This window comes from Dermacentor variabilis, chromosome 1, assembly GCF_050947875.1.
Source record: "Dermacentor variabilis isolate Ectoservices chromosome 1, ASM5094787v1, whole genome shotgun sequence".
NCBI classification, from domain to species: Eukaryota; Metazoa; Arthropoda; class Arachnida; order Ixodida; family Ixodidae; genus Dermacentor; species Dermacentor variabilis.
The window spans coordinates 151019426-151034818 of NC_134568.1; the positions used below are offsets into that span (position 1 = coordinate 151019426).

Consider the following 15393-nt stretch of genomic DNA (forward strand, 5'->3'; position numbering starts at 1 on the left):
ATACAGTGTGCGAAAGAATACTATTTATTTTCCGTCAACGAAGCGCGCGCGATCTAAAATATGTACAGGGTCCCGAATATTTGGCTGCGCGTGTTCAACAAAAAAATTTGCGTTCACCGCTGCACTGTTCTTGCTCAAATTTTGCAGAATGATCGCATTTTGACGTTTACTTCGTTTCGTGTAAACTTTGGCATAGTTAATTGCCTGGTTTCTAAGAAAAAAGTGGAAATTTGCCTGCGCTTATATGGGAAGCAAGCTGCAGCCGCGACGGCGCAAGCACAAACTTGTTTTGCGACCTGTCGTCATCTGCAGAAAGGATCGTTTCAGGGAGGGCAGTCGCCTGTTCCAGGAGCGGGCAACACGCGGTAGCCCTCCCTTAAACGCTGCTTTCTGCAGATGACGGCAGGTGGCGACAAAAGTCTGTGCCAGGGCTACACTCTTAAAACGGTTGCACCCTTTGGGGTGTAAATTCGTCCCACAACAATAAACGTCATTTGCCTTGCTTGCGTTTCCTTTCCTGAAAACTCGGCGCTCGCTACTTTCCTGTCGAGAATGCTGCGTCACACTGATAAGGCGCATGCCGTTCGTGACTGGAATATACCGGGCTTGCAGCGTTAACGGAGTTTCAGCATGGCTTCAGAAAGGGTTATTCGACTGTAACGCAATTGGTATCAGTGATTCATTCATTTGCTTTATCTCTAGACAATAATGGCCAAATTGATGTAATATTTTTAGATTTCAGAAAAGCCTTCGATAAGGTTCCGCACGACAAATTAATATTCAAACTTAGAATTATTGGCATACCTGACATTTTCATAAGCTGGATTATTGCTTACCTGAGCAAACGCACTCAGTACGTTACGATAGGTGAACATAGCTCGGCCACTCTCCCAGTCACATCAGGGGTGCCCCAAGGTAGTGTCTTGGGGCCTTTACTGTTTTTAATTTATATAAATGACATTGTTAAAACCATAACTCCTGGTGTGCAAATTAGACTGTTTGCCGATGATGGTATTTTGTACAGTGACATAACTTGTCAGAATGATCAGACTGTCCTCGAAAAGAATTTAAATAACATATTAAGGTGGTGTAATGAATGGGGTATGTTTATTAACGCTGATAAATCCGTATTTCTTCGTGTTACTCGTAAAAAAAGCCCACTAACTTTTTCTTATACGCTAGGTTCTTCAGCTCTGCGTGAAACTCACAATTACAAATACTTAGGTGTTACTTTGACTTCCACATTGTCATGGAACATGCACATTAATGATATTTGTTCTTCTGCTTTCCGCAAACTCTGTTTCCTAAGACACAAACTGAAAAATGCCCCTCCTAACGTGAAATTACTGTGTTATTTTACATTTATTAGACCAAAGTTAGAGTATGCATGTATATCATGGGATCCTTACACTAAATCAAATATCGTGCGTCTTGAAAAAATACAAAGAAAGGCAGTCAGGTTTATATTTAATAAATTCGCAAGACTGGACTCTCCCTCTAAAATTATGACAGAAAACTCCATACCTACTCTTGAATCGCGCCGAAAGCTGCTAAGACTTGAATTCCTTTCCCTTCTTCTCAACAACAGGCTTGAAATTAAACCATCGACTTATATAACGCCTGCACTAACACGGCAAACAAGACAGCATCATCCGGACTCACTAACACCCTATTATGCTCGAACTAACACGTTTAAATTTTCTTTTTTTCCCAGAACAGTATCAGACTGGAACGACAGTTTACAGACACAGTGTGACTAAAATTTGTGTAAATCTGTATTTGTTTGTTCTTAATTTGTTCTCTTTTGTTTGTATACGTTCTATTGCCCCTCTGCTTCGACCGAAAGGTCTGCAGTATGTACTAAATAAATAAATAAATAAATAAAGAAAGGAAACGCGGGCAGCACGAATGACGATTATTGTTGTGGGACAAGATACGCCCCAAAGGGTGTAAATTTTTATAAGAGTGTACACTTTAAGAAGAGTTTACACCCTTTGGAGTGCCCCTTCCACACAACGATAATCGTCATCTGCCTTGATGCGTTTCCTTTCTTTAACGCTGCGAGCCCGGTACTTTCCAGTAACGAACGGCATGCGCGTTATCAGCATGATAGCATTCCCGACAGGAAAGTACACTCTAAAAACAGTTGCACCCTTTGGGGTGTATATTTGTCCCACAACAATAATCGTCATCTGTCTTGCCCGCGTTTCCTTTCTTTAACGCTGCGAGCCCGGTACTTCCCAGTCACGAACGGCATGCGCGTTACCAGCATGATAGCATTCCCGACAGGAAAGTACACTCTAAAAACAGTTGCACCCTTTGGGGTGTATATTTGTCCCACAACGATAATCGTCATCTGTCTTGCCCGCGTTTCCTTTCTTTAACGCTGCGAGCCCGGTACTTCTCAGTCACGAACGGCATGCGCGTTATCAGTGTGACGCGGCATTCTCGACATGAAAGCAGCGAGCGCCGAGTTTTCAAGAAAGGAAACGCAAGCAAGGCAGATGAAGATTATCGTTGTGGGACAAATATACACCCCAAAGGGTGCAAACTGTTTTTAGAGTGTAGCGGGCGCGGCGTTTTCAAGGAAGGAAACGCATCAAGGCAGATGACGATTATCGTTGTGTGGCAGAAGGGGCATGCCAAAGGGTGTAAACTGTTCTTAGAGTGAGGAAAGTAACGGGCGCGGCGTTTTCAATAAAGCAAACGCAAGCGAGGCACATGACGATTATCGTTGTGCGGCGGAGATACACTCCAAAGAGTGTATCTTTGTCTACGCTCTTAGAAAGAATTACACCCTTTGGGGCTTATCTTGTCCCACAACGATAATCGTCATCTGTCTTGCCCGCGTTTCCTTTAACGCTGCGAGCCCGGTACTTCCCAGTCACGAACGGCATGCGCGTTATCAGTGTGACGCAGCGTTCTCGACAGGAAAGTAGCGAGCGCCGAGTTTCAAGAAAGGAAACGCGGGCAAGACAGATGACGATTATTGTTGTGGGACAAGATACGCCCCAAAGGGTGTAAATTTTTCTAAGAGTGAGTGTAAGAAAAGTTTACACCCTTGGAGTCGTATTTTGCCACACAACAATAAACGTCATCTGTCTTGTCCGTATTTCCCTTCTTTAACGCTGCGAGCCCGGTACTTCCCAGTAACGAAGGGCATGCGCGTTATCAGCATAACGTAGCATTGCCGACAGGAAAGTAGCGGGCACGGCGTTTTCAAGGAAGTGTTGCGTTTCGCCTGCGACACGTGGTTTTGCCGGCGCGACGGCGGCGGGGCGGCGGACATTTTGGCCCGATCGTCGTCACCGCAACACTCATCGCCAGGTGTTTCCAGGCGCGTCTGCGGCGATGCGACCGCCTAGGGATTTCGTTCCAGTCATTGTGCCCGAAACAGGCGATGCCAAAGCAGGGATCTCATTCCAGTTATTGGGCCCGAAACAGGCGATGCCAAAGCAGGGATCTCGTTCCAGTCATTGTGCCCGAAACAGGCGATGCCAAAGCAGGGACCATCTTCTCGTTACAGTCATTGTGTCCGACCGGCAGCGCCACGACAGTGTGCTGCGCAGCGCCACGACAGTGTGCTGCGCAGCGCCACGACCAGGTGCTACGAGATCGTGCGCAGCGCCACGACATGGTGCTACGGCATCGCTACGACAGTGTGCGTCACCATTAGCCCATTGTACATTCACGTGCTCGTCTTTTGAGGGGTTCCTTCTTGCCCTCAACTGCGAGAGTATAAAAACAGCTGCCCCCGGACGCCAGAGGAGGGCTCCGATTTCTTCTGTTGAGTGAAGTGCTCTCCCGTCTCTCTACTACGGTCAAACCTGACCGCCAACTCTTTGCGATGTTAAAATAAACAAGTTGTTTCGTTGTTACCAGTCGACTCATGCTTTGCCGGGACCTTCGGATGCTTGCAGTTGTACCCCAGGCCGCCAGGCCAACGCTACCCTTGGGGCTTGCGACCCAGGTACAACCACGGGCGTCAGCGCCGAGTTCCCAACAGATCGTACCAGCAGTCCGATCCAAATAGAAGGAAACGCAAGTAAGGCAGATGACGATTATTGTTATGGGGCAAATCAGAGTTTCTCACTATAACATGAGAAACTCTATATTGGACAAATATAAACCCCAAAGGGTGCAACCGTTTTAAGAGTGTACGACCTAAAGGGGGAAATTTTGCTTAAGAGTGTAGACGAAAACAGTTTCTCATTTTTGTCTTAAAAACAGGTGACTAATCGTGGCAAGTGAACGAAGTCGACGCCAAAATGCGATCGTTCTGCAAAATTTGAGCAAGAACAGTGCAGAGGTGAGCGCAAAATCTTTATTATTTTTTTGAACCCTGTATTGGTGCCTGGGTGAGAAACATGGAGGAAGGAAAAAGATAGGAGGGAGCATGCTGCAACGCTATTGAAGCCAGCCTGGTGGCCCAACACTTAATCACATGTCAAAGTGCACGAATGGCTTCCGCTCTGAGGCAGAGCAACGGCAGTGCAGCCGAACAAACGCGCACCAAATAAAAACTACTGGCATAGCTACTGGAAACCAAACGTCTCAGCAAACCTCGACTTTTGCTCCGTGATCTCGGCGAAAGAGGTCACGTGTTGGGCCACCACGTGCTGTGGCTTCACGGAGCGTTCGCTCGCCAAGGTTGGCTGCGTGACGTAATGCTCCTTCCTATATTTTTTCTTCCTCTATGGTGAGAAACCTGCTGCACTTGGGACCATGCAAATACAATGTCAACTCGTCTTCCTCCCTCCTCCAAAAGTCAGTCCTCCATAAAAAGCGTTAGACTTCCCGACCGCTAAAGATTCACAGTATCATCTGTCCTTGCTTCTGTGCTGCATGCGCTGTGTATGCACACACATCAGCGGCAATGGCGCCCTATTTCTAATATTGGTACATAGCAATTCGGCTTAATGCCGAAGCAAGTGTTTTGAGTAACAAAAAAGACGACGATTTGTAAGGAACTGCCTACAACCTGTTTGGCAGTCATCTTGTTTTGATATTTTACTCAGCTCCATTCAATGCCATGATGTGGATGATATCGTCTCTTTGCCATCGGCAAGCGACATCCACGCACTGTGAAGACTTGATGGTGCGACACCCACCTTGCCGTTATATATATCTATATATATATATATATATATATATATATATATATTGTAACGAAGAAGAGTAGCCGCCTGCGCCACAGCACCATCGCCACCGGCATGAGCTCGTGGTTGCTGTCTTTCGCCGGACGCTTGTGACAGCTACCCGTTCGCGCCCGTTGCTAATAAATCTCTTCGTCGGGCATGATGGGGGGTAGAGTGCGACTCCGAAGTTCCAGGGTGGTCGAAACCCAGCACCTCCACCACTTGCTAAGAGATTTATTAGCAACGGGCGCGACCGGGTAGCTGTCACAAGCGTCCGGCGAAAGACAGCAACCACGAGCTCATGCCGGTGGCGATGGTGCTGTGGCGCAGGCGGCTACCCTTCTTCGTTACAATATATATATATATATGTATATATATATATATATATATATATATATATATATATATATATATATATATATATATATATATATATGTCTAACGCTCGTTGTCAAAACGCTGGCGTGAGAAATCGCGGCAGCAGCAGCGAGCGAAGTTTCCATCTGGCTGTCTATCGCTTCAACACAAACTGACCGGTGAAAACACAGCGTGCGCAAAGCTACGAGAATATATATATATATATATATATATATATATATATATATATATAGCGAACTCTCGTTAAGACAAAGTCGGTTAAGCCGAATTCTCGAATATAACGAACAACATGGGAATGTTTGCTTTTCTATAGACTCAATGGCAAAAAAATCCGCTTAATCCTCAGACGTAATCTTCAGTTAAGATGGACATTCGGTGTGGCTGCTACCGCTACCGATCCTGGAGGCTAGGATGACTCGATGCGCCGCGCCCGGAGACGTGCGCATCAAGGCACCGTACTGGAGGCCTGCGGCGCATATCGCCCGCGGACAGCGGCGGAAACAAGAGGAAATAAAGAGACAGTGACGTTTCACTTCGTGAACGCAGGTTACGCGCAAGTGTATGGTTGCTACAGCGCATACGAAGCTATCGGCCCTCGGTGCACCTAGACTGTCCGCATCGTAGATCGTATTCAACACAGGGCTCACGTGGCCACGCCATACGCAGCAGCCGCTGAAGCTGAACGCCCCCTTGTGAACATTCGCTTACTAACTTAACAAGCATGGTGCCAGCGCGCACAGGCGAACGTTAATACATCACAATCGATGACCGCGGACGCTCGTTGTCAAAACGCTGGCGTGAGGAATCGCGGCAGCAGCAGCGATCGAAGTGTCCTTCTGGCTGTCCATCGCTTCAACACAAACTGACCGGTGAAAACACAGCGTGCGCAAAGCTACGAGCCATGGGCCCACCTAGACTGTGCCCCCAAAGCAGATCGCGTTCAAGATAAAGCCCGCGCGACTAAAACTCCTTAAACTTCGTAAAGTAGTGCCACGCTTTGAAGAATGCCGCCTGCTCCTCGCGCGCTCTGGCCGAGGCTGACGCTGCGTCGCTATTGGTCTAATAGCATCACGTGGAGCCTCGCACCGTGCATCAGCGCCATTTTTGCTCGAGAAGCGTCTACGGAGTGGCGAGGAGCGCACGTTGGCGCCGTTGCTACGCTCGAGCAGTGTAGGCGGCGCCACGGTCGAGGAGGGAGCGTGAAAGAGAGGAGAAACGAGGAGTGAAGGCGGAGGAGGAGAGTGCCGCTACTTTACGAAGTTTAAGTACAGTGTACTAGAATAGTACACTGTAGTTGTAGTTTAAGGGGCTTTACACGCGACCACGCGCGGCCGTAGTAAATATCCCTCTCCCTCGCCGGTTCCATGCGCGCGACGGAAGACGGCGCGCTTCCCTTCCCCTATTTTGTGCACACGAAATTGAGCCGCCATCGTTGGCTCACCGTCGCACTCTTTCACTTGCGCACACAGGGTACGGAGCGCGAGGACGATGTTATCGCGAGACGAACCCCGTACATCCGTATCGCAAACGAAACCTGTAGCAACTGCCAGAAGAGTAAGTACTCAGCGCCCCTCCATAGAGAAAGAAATTTCAACAAGAGCGGACACTCCCATAGAGCCCAGCGGCCGAATTGACTGTAGCACACCAAGCGGTTGTTGTTGACTCCTTCCGGTTTTGGTTTTGGGCGCGCGCGTTTTGAACACCACTTGGTACACGCCGCGCCGGCTCCGCTGCTCGGCGCGGCATTCATTTTTTCTTTCTTTTCGCTTCTGCTGAGCCTCGCGTGGCCTTGGCGTGGAATCGTTTCATTATTAAGTAGAAATGATTGCGATTGACCTTTACAAGACTGCACCGAATCTGTCAGGTGCAATTTCATAAAGAAAACGAAAGACGCCTTCTGAAATGATGAAACATTTATTTTGCTCTATATAAATGCTCGTTCCGGGCTTCTGCATTCATCCAAAGTTGTGGCACCAGGTAAGCAGCAGTCGTTGCCGTACGATGCTCCACCGGATGCCATCAGCTGAAAGAAAGTAAATTACAAGCATGTATCATTTTGGCATATTGACCTAACAGGAGTTACTGCGTGTAGAGGCGAAACGTGCGTAAGTGGTGAATGAGCGGCATTACAGATAAATTCACTTTTACGTATATTTCGCAGCAAAGACTCCTCCCAAACAATGCTACAAAATTTTCAAGCAGCCCTCCCTTCCCGGGCATTATTTCCTGCACTTCAAGTGCACAAATACACGGGTGACTGCGCGTTTCCAGAGCAACTTGGCCTCAGTCGACACGATGGTACGCCAAGTACACAAAGGTGGCTACAACACAGGCTCAGCCAGACCATGTTACACGCTCGCAGAATGCCTTCTAATCGCACTGAAGTCAGACTCGTGGGTGCATAGCCTGTTTTCAGTCGCTCAGAATACATAAATGTCATGTTCTTGAGCTCCTCCGTGTTATCTTTTACGCGTCCTGCCGGCGCATGCAACACTCCCGTGTTATCACTCTCGGCAATCGCTCGTCGCGTTTTTGAGAAGCGTGAGTACCGAAATAAGGTATATGTTGTTGCAGGGCTATAAAATGCGTCACAAACTTGTCCCACTAAAATTCAGTACACGCAAAACCAACTCACTATGGCCGGCTTGCTTTTTTGCTAACACCTTCACAACCCCAGGCGCGGCGAGCAAGCCTCAAGATATCCTAAAGAGTTACCAAATAAGTTACAATACCTTTTCGGGTCAGAGAATGCGTAACGAACTTCTACCAGTAAGATTCAGTACACGCGAAACTGCGGCACACAGCCGAGCTGCTTTTCGCTAACTGCGTCAATAAGCCGGGCGCGGCAACGGTGCTTCTAAATTACCCCAAATATAACGACGTTAGTTACAATAATGTTGGGGGCCACAGAATGCGCGAAAACTTGTCTGTCTTAGGCGCTACGACGTAGTACACGCATGTATACACGCGCAAATGCGTCACACGGCCGAGCCGGTTTTCGCTTACTGCGTCAATAAGCCGGGTGCGGCAAGCGTGCTCCAAAACTACCGAAATAAGTTACAGTAATGTTGGCGCTCATAGAAAGCGCCGCAAACGTCTCCCAGGACGAGGCATTAACTCAAATTAACTGCGCCAGGACGGCGGAGCTGTTTTTCGCTAACTGCGCCACTCGAACTAAGCCTAAATGTGCTTAAAATGCGCCGCACACTGTCAAACACAATTTCTCACCTTGCCGTAGTCCGGTAGTGCAGTGGTGCCGTGTCGAAATGCAGACGATACGCAAGAAAAGCATAGAGAAGGCCGGGAGCCCAAAAACATGGGCTATATCCAAAACAGACGGGTCGGCGAGCACGCGAGCTTCGTACGTACAACCAGCCTCGCTCACTCCAGCGGCTTGTCTGGCGCATGACGTATGCACGCGCGTCTGGCGTGCCGCTAGCTTGTTGCTAGGCAACGAAACAAAAAGTTGCAAAGTATAAGTTCATTTACACGCAAAACTTTTTCACTTTTAGTGGGATAGAATAAAAAAAATAAAACGTTGTCTGGAAGTTTATTTCACATTCTTTTTTTTCTGATGCTCGCGTCAACTGACGGTTGTTGTTGAAACTAGGCGTGACGTGTTTCCTGTTGCCAGTTTTTGAAGAGTGTCCCCTCTTGTTGAATTTCTTTCTCTATGGCCCCTCTGCCTAAAACCTCTTAAACTTCGTAAAGTAACGACACTCTCTTCCTCCGCCTTCATTCCTCCTCATTTCTCCTCTCTTTCACGCTCCCTCCCCGACCGTGGCGCCGCCTACAGCGCTCGAGCGTAGCAGACGACCTTTCGCAGAGTGAATGCACGCATAACAAGGCGGTGCGCTTTAGGCGTTCGCGTTGGCTTTCTAGCTCCGAGTAACTTCGTGTTCAGCATAGAATTTCTAGAATTTCTATACGGACGGTTACACAAATTCAGTGACGGCAGATTTTTTTCCTATTCCGATAATTATTTTTTAAAGTATCTGAACGAGCGCTAACGCTGTACCATAACGATTCCGAGTGCATCGCATGCGCTACAATTAGGTAGGCAACATTTGTCAAGTGCGTGTAGCAAGACCTTGTTGCAAATGGTTATAAATAACACATTTACGATCGAATGCCAACATCCTGACCTCCAGCAAGCCCTCAGTAGCCTAAATTATCCGCGCCGTCTTTACCGTCCTTATCGCTGTTCTGAAGGTGCGAAAAAGTATTACAAGCTTCAGTGCCGCGGGCCAACGTGCGTGCTTGCCAATCTTCTAAGCACGCGCAAAGGCTCAGAGGTGGGCGCTGGTGCTATTATGTTTCTCGTTCCTCAAAGTCGACAGAAATGCGCGCGGCCGATTATCGAGTCGGGATTTTGCGTATATAGAAAACGAAATCTGTTTTTTTTTAGTATTCGTTCACGAAGCGGTAACAGCGTTTCATTCAGGCTTCATTCATTCAGGACGTGCATTATTTTTTTCAGGTTAGTGACTCATCACGAATAACATTTGATCGTGCGTTAGCTCGTCCGTTCACGAAGTGACTTACTTGTCGCGAACCGAGTAGCACTAATGTGCATGCATTGAGGACGGTTGCGCTCACTCCGAAATAACATTTGCGAGATACGACTTTAGTGAAGTGATGACCGCGCAAAGGAATTGCCGCGCTATGACGCGGCCGAAATTACGGTAAGTGAAGTGATGCAGTTGTTCATATTGAGGCACCATTTGTTGTATCATTACGTGTGTCTCAAAGACATAGTGATCGGACGAGCTAACAGTTGAACGAACGAGTAAGGGAACGACGACTGAGCCAGCCAGCGAATAAGCGGGCGACCGCACGTTTTCTTTGCGAGTGCTCCACCGCTGCATCTTAGCCTGCACACAGTTTAAAGCTGACACGAATTAACACGTTGTAATATTGGGAGGTCGTAGGGAGGAACTTGGGGGGACAGAACTAGGCGAGCAGGGTTTATTTACAGTATTTACATTTTAAACAAGAGATACATCGACAATCTAGCGTGGCTCCCAAATGGAGCACGCAAGACGAGCATACAGGACACAGCTTACGAGCACACAGCTGACGAGCACCTCCTAGCAGCGACAAATAGCTGCCTATAAACACTTCGTGTTCCCTAGATCCCTAGGTGAGACAAAACGTTCGACGTCATCGCAGCCGAGCCGCCTTTGAGCGGGAGGGCTTACACACACACGTACGCACAGCTTTCACTGCCCCCACCGAGGCCAGACGGGCTTCGCAGAACTCGGGGCTTACTTCTTGACCAAAGGAGGCGCCTCTCATTGACCAAAGGAGGCCCCCGGTTCTCCATTGTCTTGCGTCTTGGAAGGCGCGTGCGACGTTGCCGTCAGATACATTACTTCGGGAACTCCCTTGCTCACAGCAGACCAGATCGGCGGTGGCGGGTTCAGTAACAATAGTTGGTCCGCCGATCGCGTTTAGCCATAACGGCGCCGAGGGGATGTTGAAGCGGCACCTCGAGGTCCCTACGAAATGAGTCACCGCAGCAATTGTGGTAGGCTTCCATGGTTCTCTTCGGGAAAGCTCGCAACGCTCGCAGCTGCAGCTGGCTGAGAAAACTTGCATGTTGCAACCTCGGCAGGCCATTCCTAACAACGTGCGTTTCAAAGACATGATGCTGTCGTTCGGCGACAAACGCCGTTTCGGGACAGCACGCACACTTTTCCTTTGTATCCCAAATCCACCGGGCGACCGCCAGTAACGAACACGAACAAAAGAGGCAAACAAAGCTATTCGCTCTAAAGAAGGCTAGTTAGTAACCACAAAATGCAGAGAGTTGCTTTCCGAAGAGGAGTTTTCACACTAGAGCCTCAAATTTTGTCAAAAGGAATGCCCTGAGTCCTAAAGCTTTCGTAATCACGTTTTCTCACGCAGCCTCGCGTGCCCGCGAATTCAAGCCTGTTGGCGTACAATATGATTAAGCGCACCAAATACGACCGTGCTACTTATATAAACAAAGTATATACACGTCGCGTAGGACTATACTATGAGAGATTCGCAACTACCTCGTATAGTCGTGCGGAGAATGTTGGTCTGAAGTTCCTCCTCCCAATTCTATGAATCCATTCTTTCTTCCTAACCCGTAGCGCTTACTGGACGGTATCGAGAAGAGCGTCTTGTCTTTGTTGAAACTATTTTGGCATACGAAGGCGCAGCAGGTTATGGTGATAAAAAATGCCGTGAAGCGACGTCGCACTTGCCACAAAAGTTCAAGGCGTTCGCAAACCAAAACAACACAGAAGAGCAACAGCGCCAACATGTGCTCCTCGCCACTCCGCAGATGCTTCTCAAGCAAAAATGGCGCTGAAGCGCGACTGTAAACAAACGAAGCCGACGCGAGAACCCACGTGATGTCATTAGGCCAATGGCGACGCGGCGTACCCAACCCACGGACCAGTCACAGGTCTAGCTTTGGTGTCCCCGTTGCCGCTTTGGTTTCCTGGAGGCGCCGCCAATAATGCGAAAAAATAACACGTTGTTGCAATAAGTGAAAAACACGATTGAATAAATATAATTACATCGAGCCGCCAACTTGTGACGCTAGGTTCAGCACTACCGCGGCCCGCGACTACTGCAACACCAGTCAGAACTTTGCCACTGAAGGTACGTCGGACAGCCTTACTCGCGCCTGCGGCGCTGGTGCTGGGTCAGTCATTGTCACCGGCGGCCTTTCAGCCATTTGCGTTTAACCGCGGTTGCTAAGGCGCTCTGCCTTCCAGATATTCAATATATGCTATAGGCCTCGACCAGAGCGCCCGAGGAGGGGGCGGCATTCTTCAAAGCATGACGCTGCTTTACGAAGTTTAAGGGGTTTTACCTCTGCCTACCTTCCTTCTCCTCCCCCACTTCGCTCAACGTCACCCATACTTACCTAGACTTTCCTCTAGGTTGCGCTGCTTTGCCGCGCGCTCAGCACGCTCGTCGTACTTTCGCTAGCTCGAAGCCTGCACCGATGACCTAGAAGGCCGCAGGTGACTTCTTGAACTCCCTATAGTGAACTTCTTCCAGCCGCACGAAGGCACATAAGAATTTTTAAGGTCATTAGGTGAGATGACATCATTTGTGGCTGCTCGCCGATTTGCACAAAACTGCCAAACATCCATCTCGGACTGGCTGAAACCAAGCAAGAGTATCCCCTGAAAACAGTTTTTTTTACTAAGTTCAGCTAAATAAATGCTTTTTATGCCTTCCCCCTCCCCGCTTTGTGTAACTTATTTACCGTTTTGAAGTACAGTATCTAGATGCGCCTGATCATGTTGCCAATTATTCTTCTAAGACGGACAAATGTATATATATATATATATATATATATATATATATATATATATATATATATATATATATATATATATATATATATATATATATATATATATATGTGTGTGTGTGTGTGTGTGTGTGTGTGTGTGTGTGTGTGTGTGTGTGTGTGTGTGTGTGTGTGTGTGTGTGTGTGTGTGTGAGCAGAGAGAAATTCTTCAGGTTATCTTGCAAACGTAAAAAAACTTAAGCGACGCTACAATGTAAACAAAACATTGCCAGCATTTAACTTCAATAGTTTCGACCGATGGAGCGGCCTTCATAAGGGTTTACCAAAAAAATTAATTGAAACTTTTTCGTTAATGATGTCTGGCGACTCTGTTACGAAAATTATGTCGGCCATATCGCTTGTGCAAGCTGATTTTGCGTAGCTAGCGTAGCTAGCGTAGCTTCTTTAAAAAATTACCGAAGACCAAGCATCACAGCTGAATTGGGATCGAAGTGGGCTATTTTGAAGGGGGGAACCGAAATTCGTTATATTCATCACTTCGTAATTAGGATCGAAGCGGGCAGCCTCGGTTCTGCCATGGTGTTACGCAAATACGGAACGTTCCGGTAAACTAATAGCGGAACCCGCTAACTCCACGTATGCATGCGCAGTCGTGGCAAAGTGTCTAATAATAATCTTCTTACACCAATTTTAGTGTGTTCGCTTATGTTGAAATCTGCCTTCGCAGGACCAGGGGGTTTTTCAAGCGAAAGGAACTTATTTTCTGCGATGCCATATGCAGGATACGATCTGATGCAAGATTTCTGATGAAATGAAGCAGCTTGACAGGAAAAAAAACTTTATTCTAGGAATAACTATAGTTTGTATAATAAATACAACATCATATTACAATATAGATTCACATACCAGTGTATTTTAGTACTCAGCGGGGCTCTTTTGTCAAAAGCCGCAATAAAGTTTCTAGGCTACTGTTCTACCCCGACATAACAATGAATTATGAATCGCGATTATATGCACCATGTTGTGTTTCTGACAGCTTACCACCAACTCTCGTATTAGCAAAAGTATTGCTGGGCTTTCGAAGCGGGAGGGGCACCTGCCCGGTGTGCTCTGCCCCGCTCTAGCTACGCCCCTGGTCGCCTCCTCCAAGTCTGTGATCCGTGCCTCACGCTGAACCAAGTAGCAGTCACCAATGGCGGCGACATAATTTAACCGAATTCTGTACAATATAATACCAATACAATACCAAAATGCCAATTTTGGAAAACAAACCAAAAATTCACATTGTTACTCATATCCAAAAAATCAGTTTAACCGGTTGCGCCTTAACAAGAGTCTACTGTATGTACTTTTCCCCTTTTTATTTTTACACAGAAGTGTTAAGGGCTGTTCAAATTCAGCGAAAACATATCTTGTACCTAGGCGCGTTCAAGACCGCATGCAGACGTAAGATTTGGGAAACAAGAGGTTAGGACCACGGAGAATTGACTCTACATCGTGCAACCTATGACGATCAGTGCATCGCTTAGGCATCTAGGGCCCTCCGGGCCGTACTTTTCCGCGACAAGGTAGCCTAGCCGCGTGCGGGATTACCTTACTGGGCTATAGCGAATGCTCGGTTGCGCTAGTCGGAAGTTAAAATTCCCCCCCCCCCTTTTTTTTCTTTTTTGACATCCTCCAGTGGACTTCACCTGCAGGCTTGGAATGACGCCGGACACCGGCGAAAGATGCCGAGAGCGAGTGGGGCTATACTAATCCAGGTACAACCAAATTAAGAAGGCCCACTAAGCTTGAACAAAGACACTCCCTCACCAGAACAGAAATTGGCCTCCCTGGTGCAGTATTCGGCCACCTCCCACATGACTCACTGAATTACCCAATGGCCCTCAGTCCCCAGCAGCTGCGGAGCACCTGACCAACGGGGCGGTCAAACCTGTAACGCAGCAGAGGGTGCTAAGAATCTCCGGGTCCGGACAGGCCGCCAATGGAAACTGACCCGTGCAACGTTTAACACCCGAACCCTTTCAAGTGAGGCTAGCTTAGCAGGACTCTTTGAGGAACTATCAGACATTGTTTGGGATAGTATCGGCCTTAGAGAGATTAGAAGAACTGGCGAGGCTTACACATTGCTAAATAACGGCCATGTCTCTCTGCTACAGAGGTCTCCCTGATGAGAAGCAATACGGGGTAGGATTCCTAATCCATAAGGACATAGCGGGCAACATTGACGAATTCTACAGCATTAACGAGAGGCTAGCATAGTCGTAATCAAACTTAATAACAGGTATAGACAGTGGCGTAGCTAGGTTGTCTGGCACCCGGGGCCCTTAGCTCTTCTGTCACCCCCCTCCCCGCGGGTGTAGTCGAGGAAGGCGCGGATATCGACAATTTTCGGGTGTCTTCAGACGTATATGACACCCCCCCCCCCCCCTATTGGCCCCGTGCACCCGGGGCCCACGGCCCCCCGGCCTCCCCGGTTGCTACGCCACTGGGTATAGATTAAAGGTAGTACAATCCTACGCTCCAACATCCACTCACGACGATGAGGAAGTAGATCAGCTTTATGAAGATATT

At 47.9% G+C, this 15393-nt stretch overlaps 1 long non-coding RNA gene across 1 annotated transcript; it reads right to left on the reverse strand.

Annotated features, from left to right (window-relative positions):
• Window positions 1–7411: 7411 nt before the first annotated feature.
• LOC142572286 (uncharacterized) lies at window positions 7412–9021 on the reverse strand. Its single transcript, XR_012826036.1, has 2 exons — window positions 8745–9021; window positions 7412–7539 (listed from the first exon to the last, which is right to left on the reverse strand). It is a non-coding gene; the product is annotated as an uncharacterized LOC142572286 (long non-coding RNA).
• Between the last annotated feature and the right edge of the window lie 6372 nt (window positions 9022–15393).